The sequence below is a fragment of the Lissotriton helveticus genome, chromosome 7 (genome assembly GCF_964261635.1).
Source record: "Lissotriton helveticus chromosome 7, aLisHel1.1, whole genome shotgun sequence".
NCBI lineage: Eukaryota > Metazoa > Chordata > Amphibia > Caudata > Salamandridae > Lissotriton > Lissotriton helveticus.
The window spans coordinates 1,001,490,615-1,001,508,287 of NC_136068.1; positions in this window are offsets into that span (position 1 = coordinate 1,001,490,615).

A 17,673-nucleotide genomic window follows, 5' to 3' on the forward strand; every position below is an offset into this window, starting at 1 on the left:
ACTTGATCTTTTGAAGACGTTCATCACCACGTAGGCGCTCTAATAATTTCTCAGACAAAATAAAAGGGTCTTTCTTTTTTACATCTTTTTCAAACTCAGAAGACACCGCCATCAGTTGGTGCTCCAGCATGCACAACAATGGGATAGCTTTTCCCAAATTACAGTCCTCCTGGCTGACTGCACGCGTGAAGAACTCAAAAGGACGAAGCATGTCTGTCAGGCTTTTAACTATGTCCCATTGCGCCGCAGCCATCCGCAGGTCCTCCTTCTGAGATGTACCCTCTGTTAAGAAATAGTGATCGAGTACCGTATACTGCTCATACAGACGCTCAAGCATGTAGAAGGTTGAGTTCCAATGTGTTGCCACCTCCTGGATGAGTGCTTTCACTGGCATTCGACGTTCAAGTAGCAGCCTCCTCAGATGCTCCCGGGCCTTAAAAGAATGGCTGAAATGGTTGCACATTTTGCGGCAGGTGGCCATTACCGCGAACGCCGCACTGTCTCTATCACTCAAGAATTTTTGAACTACCAGGTTGATACAGTGCGCCAAACACGGCACTCTGAAATAGCCACCCAGCGACATGGCCTTAACTACATTGGCGCCATTATCCGTGGAAACATAACCAATCTGGCGTTTTTTGGGGGATAGCATTTTCGAGACCTTTTTGTTAAACTCGTCCAAAATGTTTTCGGATGTGTGACTTTTCTCCAAGCCAAACATGGCTAGTGTTGCATGTTTCCGAGCAGCTTTGAAAACTTGGTCCGGGTCAACACCTGCGTTTAGCTTTGCTTTAACACCTGAAAAAGAGACCCAGTGTGCAGTGATGCACATGTAATCAGCGCCTGCGCCACTGGTCCACATGTCTGTTGTCAGATGTATTGTGTGAACAGCACTCTTCTGCAAAGCTGCCCCAATCGCCTCCAGCACATCTTCATGTAGTGCTGGAACCGCAACTCTGGCAAAATAGAACCGGCTAGGAACCTTCCATTTAGGGCAGAGCGTTGCCACTAATTCTAGAAAACCTACCGCTTCTACAAAAGAAAAAGGGAGAAGGTCCACAGCTAGCATTTTAGCCAGCTTAGTGTTATACAGACGCGTCAGTGGGTGGTTGCGTTCATATGGCACGTCTGAAGAAAACATGGTTCTAATGTTGCCCTGGACCAAGCATTTACGGGCTGATAATGACTTCGTTGACCCAATTTTGCTCGCTGGTGAACTTTTGTGCGTTGGTGTCTCACTCGCTCCAACACTCTTAGTGTGCCTCACATTGGGTGTGCTGCTGACAGGGGTACTGGGTGTAAGGGAAGTGTTTGACACGTCTTCTTCCTCCTCGTCATCATCAGATGCAACATCAACGTTTTCTTGAATTCGGGCTTCCTTGATCGCATCTAGGTGCGCAAACCATTGGACAGTGTGCTGTCTCCTAAGATGACCTCTCTGGCCTCCGGTACCATAGTTGGTACCTGACTTACCACGACTAACTGCAAGCTTACAAAGGGTACAAATGGCAAACTTTGGATTTTTTTGACAAACAGTAAAGAAGTCCCAAACTGGGGACTTGAAGTGTCTGTGGGGCCTGGAGGAGGCGGCGATACTGGTGGTGGTGGTCATGAAGCTAATGCCAGTTGAAGTGGAGGATCTGGATTGCCCAACTTTTGTACGTTGTGCACTTTCACCGCCACTAATTAAGGTCGAGGTGGATGGAGGTCCCTTCTTGCCAGAAAGAAATATGGAAGCGGGACGAGTTGGTGTACTACTTAACTCCAATGATTGTGGTGTTTCCACTGCCTCCTCATCGACAACATCATCATCATCACGCTCAGCAGCTCTTCGGGCTAGGGTCAAAATGTCTGTTTGCTGCATGCCCGCTGGGGCTGCAGTGACCTTTATGATGACTGGGTCGTCGTTGTCAGAGTCTTCATCAGCAGCAGTATCCGCCACTTCTTGTTGAGCCTCATCACACTCCATAACTCTGAGACTTTGGACGAGCTTCCTTTTACGCTTAACTACCTTTGTCAGATCATGGTGTGCCTCACTGTCAGACGGCAGTGGTGCTGGTTCCCAAGTTTGATCCATATCATCAGAAGGAGGTGTGCTTGAAGAAGATGTAGACACCACCCTTGATCTCTTCCTTGCTAGGGGTGTGGAAGACAATGAATGATCATCAGGAGGAGTGGCTTCCTCAAATGATACCTCGCCTTGATTGTCGATTTCCTGATGTGCCCCTACTTCGGGAGGAACAACTATTGTGGGCACTTGTGACCCTCCATGCACCTCTGCTTGCGCATCTCCTTGCGCTGCCTCTCCTTCCACATGTACTTGGGCTTGTACTTGCACATGTGATTGTTGTTGCGGCTGTGGTTGTTCAACACTCGTCAGATGAGCTACAACAACCTGTGTTGATTGAGGGACATTGCTGCTGCTTTCTTGCGATGAGCCAACATCACTGGTCGATGGTGATTGAACAAGTAGATTGGCTGCCTCTGCAGCACTCAAGGGCTTGGACTTAAGTTGGCGTGGTGGTGGTGGTGGCACTGAGCCCAATGGAGCGGGGGTGCTGCTGCCAGCTTGGTCCCCAGCAGATCCCGCTGCTGCTGCAGGCATACTTTTTTTTTTACTCCCAAAAAAAGGGGCGGGCGGCACACCAGTCTCCTTGGTAACTTGCTTCTTCTGCTCCTTACTGGCATCTTTCTTGCTAGAGGAGCTACGGGTAACTTTTTTTGGGGCCATCTTCTTCAGAGCAGGTCAGAACAGCAGGCAGCAGTTGCACGAGTTGCAGAGTTGTCTGTGTCCAGACGTGACGTCGCGTGACGTTATGCTGCACACACACACCGCTGCAGGACTTCTTCCTGGCACTGGTGGTTCTCTTGAGTCTTGTGCACCTAAAAGCAATGGAAGACAGAGGAACATCAGTTCAGTTATACACTCCAAAAAATCGACAAAACACAGAAAAATCAGCACAATCCCATGCCATCCATGATGTTTACATTGAAGACACCCCACAGAAAGACTAGGGGCATGCAAGTATGCAACACTCACTACCCCTGGGCATAATGGATGAAAAGTAGGCAAAATAAGTGCAGGCCTCAGACACTGCCTCTCTTCAAAATGGCCCCTTACACCCCAAGCCAGTCCACATCAACAGTACACCCCAAAAAAACTGAAAAACAGCCAAAAATCACCACAATCCAATGCCATCCAGGATGTTTACATTAAAGAGAGTGAGACCACACTACATGCACACTCAGTCCATGCACCACTACCCCTGGGCAAAAGGCCCCACCAGCAGCCCCAAAAAAACGACAAAAAACAATAAAATCAGCACAATCCCAGCCCATCCATGGCCTCAATGGTGTTTAAATTCAAGAAGACACCCCTCAGAAACACTGGGCCCATGCAACACTCACTACCCCTGGGCATAATGGATGAAAAGTAGGCAAAATAAGTGCAGGCCTCAGACACTGCCTCTCTTCAAAATGGCCCCTTACACCCCAAGCACATGTTGCCTGTACCAGCCAGCACTCAAGATGGCCACCACCACCACCCACATGGCCAGTCCACATCAACAGTACACCCCCAAAAAACAGAAAACCAGCCAGAAATCACCACAATCCAATGCCATTCATGATGTTTACATTAAAGAGAGTGAGACCACACCACAGGCACACTCAGTCCATGCACCACTACCCCTTGGCAAAAGGCCCCACCAGCAGCCCCAAAAAAACGACAAAAACACAACATTCAGCACAATCCCAGCCCATCCATGGCCTCAATGGTGTTTAAATTCAAGAAGACACCCCTCAGAAAGACTAGGCCCATGCAACACTCACTACCCCTGGGCATAATGGATGGAAAGTAGGCAAAATAAGTGCAGGCCTCAGACACTGCCTCTCTTCAAAATGGCCCCTTACACCCCAAGCCAGTCCACATCAACAGTACACCCCAAAAAAACAGAAAAACAGCCAAAAATCACCACAATCCAATGCCATCCAGGATGTTTACATTAAAGAGAGTGAGACCACACTACATGCACACTCAGTCCATGCACCACTACCCCTGGGCAAAAGGCCCCACCAGCAGCCCCCAAAAAACGACAAAAAACAATAAAATCAGCACAATCCCAGCCCATCCATGGCCTCAATGGTGTTTAAATTCAAGAAGACACCCCTCAGAAACACTAGGCCCATGCAACACTCACTACCCCTGGGCATAATGGATGAAAAGTAGGCAAAATAAGTGCAGGCCTCAGACACTGCCTCTCTTCAAAATGGCCCCTTACACCCCAAGCCAGTCCACATCAACAGTACACCCCAAAAAACAGAAAAACAGCCAAAAATCACCACAATCCAATGCCATCCAGAGAGTGAGACCACACTACAGGCACACTCAGTCCATGCACCACTACCCCTGGGCAAAAGGCCACACCAGCAGCCCCAAAAAAACGACAAAAACAACAAAAAACAGCACAATCCCAGCCCATCCATGGCCTCAATGGTGTTTAAATTCAAGAGGACACCCCACAGAAAGACTAGGCCCATGCAAGTCACCACCCCTGGGCAAAGGGCCCCACCAGCAGCCCCAAAAAAACGACAAAAAACAATAAAATCAGCACAATCCCAGCCCATCCATGGCCTCAATGGTGTTTAAATTCAAGAAGACACCCCTCAGAAACACTAGGCCCATGCAACACTCACTACCCCTGGGCATAATGGATGAAAAGTAGGCAAAATAAGTGCAGGCCTCAGACACTGCCTCTCTTCAAAATGGCCCCTTACACCCCAAGCACATGTTGCCTGTACCAGCCAGCACTCAAGATGGCCACCACCACCACCCACATGGCCAGTCCACATCAACAGTACACCCCCAAAAAACAGAAAACCAGCCAGAAATCACCACAATCCAATGCCATCCATGATGTTTACATTAAAGGGAGTGAGACCACACCACAGGCACACTCAGTCAATGCACCACCACCCCTGGGCAAAAGGCCACACCAGCAGCCCCAAAAAAACGACAAAAAACAATAAAATCAGCACAATCCCAGCCCATCCATGGCCTCAATGATGTTTAAATTCAAGAAGACACCCCACAGAAAGACTAGGCCCATGCAACACTCACACCCCTGGGCAAAGGGCCACACCAGCAGGCCCAAAAAAACGACAAAAATCAGCACAATCCCAGCCCATCCATGGCCTCAATGGTGTTTAAATTCAACAAAACAGTTGTATCATGCACCCCTAACCAACCCTGGTCCTACTGGATACTGTGGCTACCCTCAATATAATTTATTTAATGCTCTGAAAAAGTTCCAAAATTGTACTTGCAGCAACTGTAATGCCCCAAACAAACTTACTTGTGAAAATTGATTTCTAATCCAAAAGTGATCCAAAGACAGTCAAAAAGGCCTCAAATCCAAATATCCAGCAGCACCCACAAAAAGTAATCCTTCCAGCTCCAGATCCAAATGAAAGTGACCAGGAGATGGACAAAGCACTGGGAGGAGCCTGCTGGACAGGAACAGGAAGTTGGAGACTGTGGGGCACTTCCTTCCCCCCCCCCCCAAAAATGGACTCCTTGCAAAAAAAAAGGCCATGCAAATGTCAACCTGAGGAGTGATTCTGATAAAAACCATAATTTTCTGAAGGTTTATCCTGTTTGCTGGTGATTTTCTTGTGCAGAATTGCAAAATCTCTATTTCGCGAGTGCGAGATTGTTCCTTTCCGCCGCAACTACGTGTTCGCAATTGCGAACTCTCGCGAGGTGTGCTGTGCAAGGTGGCAAGCCGCGATTACGTATTCGCGGGCGCTAAACTCCCGCGGGATCACGCAGCAAGATCTAAAATGGCGCGGCACTAGAAAAATATGATCGAGAAAAACAACTCTGCAAACGCTTAATGACGGAAAGTGAACGCCGTGCACCACGCCGCGCGCCGCAACCAAGCAAAAAATCCGCCGCGAGCGGATTCACGGATTTTCGACAAATTCGCGAGAGTTCGCGGATTGCGAATTTGCCGAAAATCCGAAAAATCCGCGAGCAGAGCGGATTTTACGCCCATGCTTACAACTGAACCCAGTTTGGGTTAAGCAGATAGGTGCCCGTTCACTTATGTTTTTTCTATATTTTTTTCTTCTGTATTTCTTGCATGATTATTAACAAATGATGTGCTAAACACTGACATACTTTCCTTTTTATCCCCAAATATGTAAGACCATTCTGTGGTGGATAAAGGGTAGTGAGGGGGTGGGACATGCTGCTGGTGTAAGAAGTCTTTATTGTGTTTGGTTTTTTGAAATATATATGAAAAGGAAAGAAAATATACCTAATAAAGAACTTTAAAAAAAAGAAAATCGTTTCTAAACCTGTAGTAATTACACATGCCTGCTGGAACACATCCATACTCTTGTCTTAAAATTACACGTGGTGGTTAATTTTTTTTTAATGAAATTTTCTATTTGAACCATTTGGCTGTCACTAATTATGCACCATGTTTTTTTTTCGTTTTTCTATTTATTTAGTAGCAAACATGCACAATAAAAATTAAAATGTAACCACCTTACCAGTTTGCTAGGTAAGATATTTACTTTGTTATTGAGTCTGGGTGGGGTTTCTTGGTCTAGCAAAACAAGTGTCAACATCAATTGATCCTTTTAGTCAGACACGACTTCTGTATGTTGGTTTCCACCTCTTGACTAATAGCCCACATTTCAATCGCCCAATGGGTATACTTTGATAGTTAAGCACCCAGTATACCAAACAAATATTATTCAGTCTGTGTTATGTAACGCACATGGGAGGTTAGTATGGTTACAATTATGCCCTATTGGCGGAGAAAGGGTAAAGAACACACATGGTCAGCGACTAGCTGCCGCCTCCCCCCCCATCCGGCACCCAACACCCAGGAACGTGGACACGAGACATGTTTTACTTTTTGGAAGGCGGGCGCTAGTCGCCCGGCCGTATTTATTAAAGTATGAAATTAAAAAAGGTTTTAATTGCATAATCAACAATGAATACAAAAATCAGCAGGACATTCAGTTATACAATTGTTATCAACAAGTTTGAGAGCCTGACCTTAACAAAACTCTAATACAAGTTGTTCCTAGCTTAAACTAAACATCCTACCTTGATTTTTGTACATTTCTGGCCATATGGCAGGGTCACTACCGGTGTCAGGTCCTACAAGCTGCGCCTTCCCCCTAGAAGTGCGCATGCGCAGTGTTACCCCGGGAATTGCCCGGTCTACGCCCCAAACTCCATTTACCCACTAAAGGAGGGCCCTTACTCTGCGCCGGTGGCGTCATGAGTCCACGCGCGCGGGGTGGCTACCAGCCTAAGGAAAGCGTGAACTACTCCTACCCGCGCTCCTTTGCATATTACCTTGCCCCTGGAGTACTGGGAGTGGCCCGCAGGCCCCTCCCCCCGGGCGGGAACCTCCATAGGATGATGCCCGCCCCCTCAGACCTCAAATATGTGCTCACCGATAATGACCTTACCGCCACAGGCCAGTATTGTTAACCGACGATCTGGCCTCCCCCTCTATCCCCTGCCTAAGGACACACTCCTCCTAACCCAGCCCTCTAGCCAAGCCCAGATATTGTCAGACCATAGGACATTACCCTCTTCTGTCAAATGAACTCCGTCCTTCAAGTAATACTTGTGACCCCAGATGCACCCATGAGGTATTGACTGTAACACGGGGGTTCGGAACAACCTATCCAACCGTGTGTTGATCCTCTTTACCGAGTGATTCAACGCCCTGACCGAATGACCCCCCCGCCACTGAAGTCAAGGTATGAGTTGTGACCATACTAGCGTGCACCCGGGGCAGGTCCTAGCTATCCAACCCGCTGTTGAGATAATCTCTTCAATCAAGATGCGCCTGCCCAGTGTTGCCAGGTCGTTCTCCCCAAGGTGAAGTATCACCACTGACGGTGGAGACCGCTGGCGTGCTAACAGCCCTTGGAAGAAACCCCTAAACTCGTGAAGACACAACCCACCTCTGCCAAAGAACGTGATATTCAACCCCAGTTGTGCCGCCCTTTCTTTCTTATCACCTGACAGGAATACACATTGCGCCCGCTTCACATATGAATGACCGACAATCCAGACATTGCTCTTTGTTGTTTCCTGTTCGCCGCTCCGTGCCGATGAATCTTGGCGGTGCCCGACGACAAATTCCTCCCCTGCGTAACAGGTCTGAGAAACTGCAAGAGAGCGGAAAGAGACCAAGCGTGAGTGACAAGTAATCATAGCATGTCAATCCGAACATAACGTTTATAGCAGTCTGATGACCACCTTCCAATTGTCTTCACTCTTTCCACCGGGAGGCCCCCCGCCACCGCCTCAGTTGCTGCCCCAATCCTGAAGGAATGAGATCCAAAATCTCTAGGATCAAGACCTGCTTTCGTAACCCCTATTTCGAACACTCTCCTGAATTGATACCTGGTTAAGGGGCTCCCGTCGGCGTGACAGAGCAACGCCCTGCCTGCTGAACCGACCATCCGTCCCATGAGTGCTTCTACGTGCCTCACCGGGCAGCACGGGTTGGCGGGTGCCCGTTGCAGAACTATGGTGTGACCCCTAGCTTCTTGATCGGTCTTTGATTTCTGGATAATCACCCACATGGTGTCACCCCTTATCGTCACCCCAGCCTTCTGCAAGCCACCTAATATGTCAGACTTGGATCCTGCCACAAGTTCACTAATTCTCAGCGCCCCATAAAATGCCAGGGAGAATGCCGCCTTAAAAAGAAGCACCTCCCACTCCGAGTTACAAACAATCTCCAGCGTGGCCAGTAAGGCTGTTAGCCGGGCCAACCCCATGGGCTTCCTCTTATCCTTCTGGTGTCCCTGAATACGGCGCCATCCCCTTAAAGCCTTGCGTATCATAAAGGTATTAGTGGGATCCCTGAAGCCCCTAGCTTGAGCGAAGAATGACACTGCTGCCCTATGTCTGGTCGCCGCTGCCACTGAGCGCCCCTCTTTGTGCATCCATTCTAAATAGGCTGCAAACCCATCCTCCTTCGCCCAAAGCACTTCCCACTGTGGCCCCAAGAAAGAACAATAAGACAGAAACGCCCCTTCGTAAGCCGTCTTGGTCCTGGGGGCTAGGCTAGCGACCACGAGGTCCTGTAATCTGGGGCACCAATCTGCCAAAGTACTGCTGGGAAGTGTGCTGGCGAGGGGTCTGCTGTGGGGAGATGTTCCCTGAAAACCTGCATTTTGAAGCGAGAAAGGGAGTCAGCAGCATTGTTTAAAACACCAGGGACATGTTTGGCTCTAAAATTAGCATTCAGTTTAAGGCACCGCAGAACAATTTCTTTGATCAGACGAAGTATGAAAGGACACCGCGCCCCCTGCTGATTGATACATTCCACCACTGTCATGTTATCTGACCAAAACACCACTGATTGGTTACATAGGTGTTCGGGCCAAACCATCAGTGCCACCCATATTGGAAAAAGTTCCAGGAAGCCAATGTTGCTGAGCAAGCCCCATGTGTTCCATTCTTCTGGCCATTGTTGAGCGACCCACCTATTCCCTAGGATGGCACCAAAGCCCACACTACCGGCCGCATCTGTCCATAATCCCAACTCCGCCGATGTCGTGAGCGGGCCGGGCCAGACCACCCTACCGTTAAAATCTTCCAGGAATGCCATCCAAATGAGCATATCCTGGCGAATTTCAGACGATAGGCGCGTGCGGTGGTGCTTTTCCTTCAGCCCCCTCATCGCATGCGCGATGGAGCGAGAGAAGGGGCGCGCCATTGGGATGATTCTTAGCGCGAAATTCAATTGCCCTACCACCTCCTGTAATTGCTGCAAAGTGACCTTCTCCTTCCGGAGGCATAACTGTAGCGATGTCTTGAATTTGCACACCTTGTCGTTAGGTAGTCTAAAACATCTCTCCATTGAGTCAATCTCGATGCCCAGAAATTCCAAGCAGGTGGTCGGGCCCACCGTCTTCCCAGGCGCAAGCGGGACCCCAAAAGCCCGCATGAGCACGCAAAATTCCTGCAATGCCAGTGCGCACTCCTGAGAACCCGCTGTACCGAGGAAGAGGAAATCATCTAAGTAATGCATGACCCTTTGATGGCCCGTCACTTGTCTCATGGCCCATTCAAGAAATGAACTAAACATCTCAAAGTAGGCGCAAGAAATAGAACAACCCATAGGCATGCATTTATCCATGTAGAACCTATCCCTAAAGGTGAAACCTAAAAGATGCTGGTCCGCCGGGTGGACTGGGAGGAGGCGGAAGGCGGATTCTATGTCCGATTTCGCCATTAACGCCCCGGGTCCAGTGGCCTGCAATAAGGTAACAGCCTGATCAAAAGAGGCGTACTTAACACTACAGATACTTTCGTCAATGGCATCATTCAGTGACGCCCCCTTTGGCGCTGACAGGTTATGAATCAATCTGAATTGCCCCTTCTCTTTCTTGGGGACAACTCCCAGTGGGGAACACACAAAATTGGGTACTGGCACTGCAGGAAAAGGGCCAGATATCCTGCCTAAGGAAAGCTCCTTGTCAATTTTGGCGGCCACAACAGCCGGATTGTGTGTGACTGATAATTGATTTCTACAGTGCGCACTGCCTGTGTATCCCCCGGCCGGGATCCTAAAACCTTTAGAAAAACCTTCCTGGAGTAGGGTGGCCGCTTTGTGGTCAGGGTATCTGTTCAACAATGGAATCATTGCCACCACATCCACTGGAGTGGGGGGGCGTAACCTGTCTGACTTATAGTGGCTTTCCCCTACCCCTCTGTCCTGTGTTACCTTGCTTGGACCTACAGGCAGTTTCTGGATGAGAGGGGTGCCCACAGGAGGAACATGCATGCCTAAACTTACACGCGGCCCTTGTGCAGGTACGCCTATTAACATCCCAGCACACCCCTTTCTTCTCTGGCCCACCTGCCCTAAATTTCCCAGGTACATCACTCGTTTGGGGGGGCCGAAAGGGCTGCTGCGGTCTAGTGAACACCTTGACCGCACCGAACTGGGGGGGAGGTGCAGTGTCAGAGAACTGTTTGTGCCAAGCCAAGGAATCCACCGAGTCCCATGGCAACGATCTATTGAATTCCAACGCCTTCCTAAAATTGACATCATAACCCTTCCATGCATCCCCAGAATACTGTTGACTCCACCCCACAATCCTGCTCGAGTAGCAAGCCAATGCAGCCTGCAGATCTGGAGGACGCTCAGCCTTAATTGCAGTGAAAACAGCCCATGCTTGCATCCAATTATTGAGATTTTCCTCAACCCTGAATCTAGTACACTGCGCCCTCCATTCACTTGGGAGCATCCACTCTTTCAGTGCTTTTGCCTGCTCCATTTCCCTATTATCCAACAATAAAGAATAAATGTACACGTATTTATCAGCCCAAATCATTTCTTTCACAGCTACTGACACATGCTGAGCTAGATTTTCGCTCCTGGAAGGTATCACACCGTCCCCTAAGAGCGGCAATGCCACTTCCTTACCAAGTGCGGGCACCGGGGGCGGCTGCCCTTTAACTCCGTCCAGCTGGGGAACACTTGGACCTGCAAGGGGAGAAGAAATTGGCAATGCAAGACTGTCGGCGACCGGTGCCGATCTGATTTTTTCTACAAACCTTGCCGCCTCTGCGGCATGGTCTGCAGAATTCGGGAAGGCTCCCCCTTTTTGGAGCCATGGCATCATGGCCGTTAACTGAGATAACAATTCGGGTGGCATTGAATCTACATTACCCCCCGGAACAACAGGTACCACTGGGGTTATGCCCAGTGGTCCTGGCACAGCTGGCAGGGCGGGCGCCGGGTGTGGCCAGCCTGTACCCGGGATTGTGGGCACCGGTGCGGGAGCAGACCCAGCGTCTACTGGTTGACCTGCCGGCACCGGCACCACGGGGGCAATGGGTGTAGGCACATGCGGGGGTGGGACCACCGCGGGCGGTGCGGCGGGTAATGGATCCACTGGGTCTGGGGTGGGGACCGCCTCCTTGGGTCTTTTGGACCTAGGTTTCCCTTGCGGGGTGACAAATTCCCCTCTTGGCACTGGTGCCACCCTCTTGCGGATCGGTCTCCCGGACGGGCCCGGTGCCTCGCCCTCTCTGTCCTCAAACCGAGCTTCCCGCTCCTTAATTTGTCCTAGCTGTTGCCTAATGTCGCTCATCTCCCGCATCATAGCCCGCATCATAGCCTCCATGTTGGACCCCCTCTTTCCACCCCTTGGACCTGGCATGATGCTTACCCGCTGCCTACGTAGTTCCCAACAGTTCAACTGTGTGTACCTTTCAGATGGAGGGTCACCAGGGGGCTTTCAGCACCATGCAACGGCGACCGCAACACTAGCGGCTTGTCCGCTTATGTAAGGGGTGAGTAAACCTAATGTAGACCCACCCGGCGGTCACCAGGAGCGATGAGTGCTAGCCCCCCGTACCCCTCTTACCGACCAGTCCCGTGCACTCGCCGGCGGTGATGATCCGTGGTCACAGCCCTCAACACGTCGTGTGCCTTGTCTGCGAGTAAAAGGTGCCAATAATGTAGTTAAGATTGCCTGGAATTGAAAACAGGTATTACTACCATGTAATAAAGCAGGAAAAAAGGACACTACCTCTTATAACTGTTACCGTTGGTAGCGGTCACTAACATAGAAAGGCAAGGACAGCCGTGAAGAACAGTTATAAAATAGCAATTCACTATTATTTCCAATGAGAAAAAGGGGATAGTAATGAAGCCTCAAGGTACTTTTCCTTCAGTTGCACACGTTTAATTAAAACAGTGAAAAGAAAACAGTTGTCCAATATCACTTGCTTAAAAACCCCTGCTTCTTGTACTCCCCCCTTCAGCAATGGAAAGATAATTCAGAACATAGAAGGTAATTATCGGTTTAGGCAATCACAAGGTTATATTAGGCAATGCAATACACTTTTAACACAGTTACTGAATGTTACTTCACCCTTTCCTCCACAACATTCCTGGAAAAACCGATATCCCCTGAATCCTAGTTTTTCCCCTTGCACTTGCGCTGTATTCTAGGGGTCTCCCCTCCAGGTGCTGCCCTGGTCGACCCTGCTTCGCTTCCCTCAGTGCCACGTGCTCGAGTAGCCTACCGCTCTCGTTTTATCTCAAAATTACCCCACACCGGCCTTATTAGCCGTTTGCTCGCATGCGCGCTAATTTGCCCGCTCCAAATGTAAAACGGGCTGTTTTCCTTTGTTTAGAAAAATTCAGGGGCAAGAGTATCTAAATCGCTGAGCGATTTCACGGCGCGTCCCCGTGGTTCGAGTCCCGGATCCCCGGTCCCAAGGCAGAAAACCGCTCTACGGAGAGCCCTACCCCAGTCCTTCCCGTACTCCTCGGTGAAGACCCGCCCGCTCCACCGCCCACACACGATACCTGACGGAGCCTCAAAGCGGCCGCACCACGCTCTCCTTACACCGCACCCGGCGAAGCGATGGCGACGCGGCTGGTCCCCACACGGCTGATCTCAGGAACACCGACCCGCACAACCTAAAAGGAAGGCAAGAAATAACGACGCTCTCCACCCTCACGACGCGGCTAGTCCAAAAGCGAAAGCCTGAAAAAGGAAGCAGAACGTTAGAAAAACAAAGAAGCCCCGAACGCGGGGCACAGCGTTCAGCGAGGGAGCGTCCAGGGACAAGGGGGTCTCCTGGGCGCTCCCCACCTCTTATTCCCGAGGGGCCGGGTGGCCCCTCCTATCGCCCGCCCCCCCCGACCCGGAACCAGTCCATTGAATCCGGGTCAGGAGGGGCGCCGGCCAATCGGCGGTGGGCCGCGCCCCAGGGCACGCCCCCACCGTCGAAGGACCCGGGGGAGAGGAGGTGAGGCGGTCGCCGCGCCGCCATGCGTGCGGGGGGGCCGAGGGCCCCCCCTTTTCATAAGCATACGTTTACGTGGAATGTAGGCACAGGTCTGACAATCTGCAAGCGAGACAGCGTGGAAGAAGCGTCACAGTTCTAAAGTCAAGCCTCAAAATGTGCATCTCTTCTGCATTGTATCTATGATTCCGAGATTGTGTCAGTTCTAACAAACAATTAAATCCAAACGCAGTGCGACAATTGGAAAATGTTTATAGACCACGTATGCTTCTGCTTTCACAATTCCAGGACCACCTTGTACTAAAGATGTCATTTTAAAAATTGTACATTATATTCAGTAGATATGAAGTAACGTGTTTTGTTGCATCGATTTGGACTGTAAAGTTGATGAAGTCGTTCTCTGTTACATAACATTCTATCCCATATGACGTTTTGAGCTGCACGTCAAGCTGTTCATTCCGTTTCTGTTTGATAGGTGAGATCCGGTTTCCGCGTGCTCCAGCATGCGAATGTTCTGACTAACCATTCGTGACACCCTGTGCTCACCAGCCATGCTTCCCAGAACGGCTCATTCATATTCCCCATCCAAATCCATCAGGGGTATTTTTGAAAAGCCATCTGCTTGCATTCTCGCAAGAACTGCTCCTCGCCTGCGCGTGAGCGCGTCTGTGCCCGAGGCCTGTGCAGCCCAGACCTACGGAGCGCTCCATGTGCCGATGATTGGCACTGCCCCCAGGATAGCATTCGTGCCATGGTCCATCCGTGCTGTACCTGTTGTGTGTGTGTGAGTGAAGGATGGACTGCTGCTTTCTGCTTTGTCTTTGGTGTGCCTGAAGGTGAGATAGTCTCTGCTGCGGGCTGTGGGAAACTGCTCTGCGGGCAGAAGGGGTGCTTCCACATTACTGTGCATGCTGCAGTCATTCACTGAATGTAGCAGACGCTGGCCAGCACAGGGGGCTGCTTGTTGGGATGTGGGTACGTTCGTGTGTGTGTACTTATGTCCAGGGCTTTAAGTGGGCAGGGACCTGCTGGCGCTCAGCACCGGCAGTTCTAAAAAGCAGCTGCCGAGACTGGTTCTCCATTTGTGCCCTCCCTCTCGGGGTGAAAACAATAATCTTAACTCTGCAGCACCACCCTTCATTGCCTTTGAGGTAACTTCAAAGAGGCTCGTTATAGTTGTTTCACTGTCTCATCATTTCAGAATGGAAGCATTTTCAATACTATATGCAAAGAAGCCGTAGTTGTTGGTAATGTATCTTATGCATCTAACAACCATTGGCAAAGCCAATAGTTTTGGCTTGTTGTATGTGTGAAGTTACTTGTATTATATATCTGGATCTGAATGCAATGATAGAAACACCAAAATACTATTTGCGCGGCACACAAGGCTAAGCACAGATTGTTAGCTTATGTGTTTTTAAACCACACCCTTAATTACATCGGCCACACCCCCTTGAGAGACCCCCCAGTTGGTTCATCCCACTTAAAGCTCTGCTTATGTGAATGCATGCTGTCGTGTATGACTAGTCCTCATATTTGGCAAACACTGACAAAGTCAGCCAGACAACATTCTTGTGAGATCCATAACGCTTTGAGGACTGGTCCCAGTAGTAGGTATCATTCACTTTGCCCACTGTATAACTTAGGCAACTATCAAGAAGTGCATATTCACTGAGGGGAGGAGGGGGGAGGGTAAGTTCAGGGGTACAACATTGAGGAAGCTGGAGGAATATTGCCTGGTGATAGCGGGGGATGGGGAGAATAAGCTGAAAAGCAGACAGCAGATTACCTCATACAAGGACTATGTATAGTAGAATTTGTAACATGCACTGAGAATGCAAAAGACGCCGCCCGGCCTTCGGGATGTGGGCTGAATGGCTGTGTATGCTAACCAGGTGCGGGGATGAGAGGAGGAGAAATCTGCACTGAAACAATTCCGTAATGTTAAATGTACTGTGCATTTCGTTCTGCAATAAAAAACGTTTACAAAAAAAAAAAATCAAGAAGTGCATATAGTTAGAACAGTAAATATGCACCTTCCATATGTCTGTTTATTGAGGGGGGAGATTTTACTGCTGACGTGATGAACCTGCTATGTTGAGAGGGGAGATTTTGCTGCTGATGGGATGTGCCTGTTGGTGTGGAAGAGGGAATCTTCCAATGCTTCTGCATGCTCACAGAGGCGTTTTAAGGCCTGGGCAAAGTGGGCTCTGGCCCAGGGCCCCAGTTTTTTAGAAAGCCCCTACCAGAATGTTCTCAGCTGTTCCCCTGAACTATTTGTCTTATTCTGACAGTCCCATTGGTTTTGACACACATCATTCTCTACTTACGATGTTAGACAGTGATTTGCACCAACATCATACGCTTCCTCAGGTCAGGAGTAATATAGGAGAAATGTTTTATTTCACCATACTTTGCATTTATGCTGCATTTTACAGCACACATGCTAAGTGGGAAAAGCATTAAAGCATAGTTTTTGTACTGGGAGGGTTCCCTTCCAGTAAAAAAACCTATGCTTGACAGAACACCAACATTCTTGGTCTGTGGTGCAAGGGTGCGGCGAATGGCAGCCTAAAGAGTCAGCGCTGAGCAAGAGAACAACACCACATTATAGTAGATATAGTGCTATTTTTCACTTTTCGTTTGAGGTAATGCAGCACTGCAACTTTAGTTGGTTGTGAGTGAGCAGAAAATGCATTATAAATTAGAAATTCTTCTGAAAAGGGGCCACCAAAATACAATTGGCCCATGGTCCTCAACATTCTTAATATGTCCCTGTATCACGCCTGCTTTATGTGTAAGAGAAAAAGGTTCACTCCTGGTGCCTACGGTGTGGCTGTTATGTGTTGGAGTCAAAATGTCCCTATTGCTCATGTGTTCCTGTTCTGCATGTGGGGGAGATGTAATTATGTCTCACTTCAACATCTAGTTCTGTTATGCCCTATTGTTTTTTGGGTGAGTGAAGCTTGTACTGCGACTGGCTGTGCTCTGTCTAATCTATGGATGGAAAGTTAAAAGCTTGTACTGCGACTGTCCATGCTGTACCCATCTTGTGCATGTTGTAAAACTTACACTGCTGTTTTTCATGCTGATACCTGGTTTGGAAGCTTCCTAAGGCCAGGAGTGATTAGCACATCAAGCCAGGTATCTTTTGTTACATTTCTTGACTTGTTGTCCTGTTTATTCAATTGTAAAATCAGGACTACAAGTCCCGGAATGCAAAGCAAAAGCCTGGCATGGAGAAACGTAGTATATGCTGACACCAGCCAAGAGTTTGAAGACCTCAGGATCCACAGTTAGGGGTCAGGCCTCCCTCCAAAGAAGCAACGAGCAGGGGTCATTGGCATTTCCAGTTGAACTGGTCAGCTGACATCTTCCAGGTAAGTGGATTTCTTGCAACTTTTGTGTTTTTGCATCTTAACAGGAGATCAGCTAAGTTACCCTTAGAGACCACTTCTTAGTTCTGGGTACAAGTGAGAGCAGCTCCAGCCTTTAGGTTTCTTCTCATGGGTCACAACATTAGATACAGTCCTTCACCTGTCTGCCACAGGTCTTGCAGGTTTCTTAGGAGGGTGCCCAGTGGTGAATATTTATGTCTGGCACTAAGCTGTTGGTGGGGGTGACTCCTGGTCCCTCTCTGACCAATAGGGAAAAATTACTCAGGGGTAGCCCTTTCCACATTTGCAGCAGTTGCTGTGTTCTCTACTGAAAGCAATCCAACAGTGTTCCTCTCTACCTAAATGCAAAGTGGCAGAACATTTCCTATCTTGTACAGAGCTCCTATAGCTAAATTAGTGGTGAGGTCAGGGAAATGTGCAGGAATTCCACTTTGGCCATCTAAAACTGGTTCT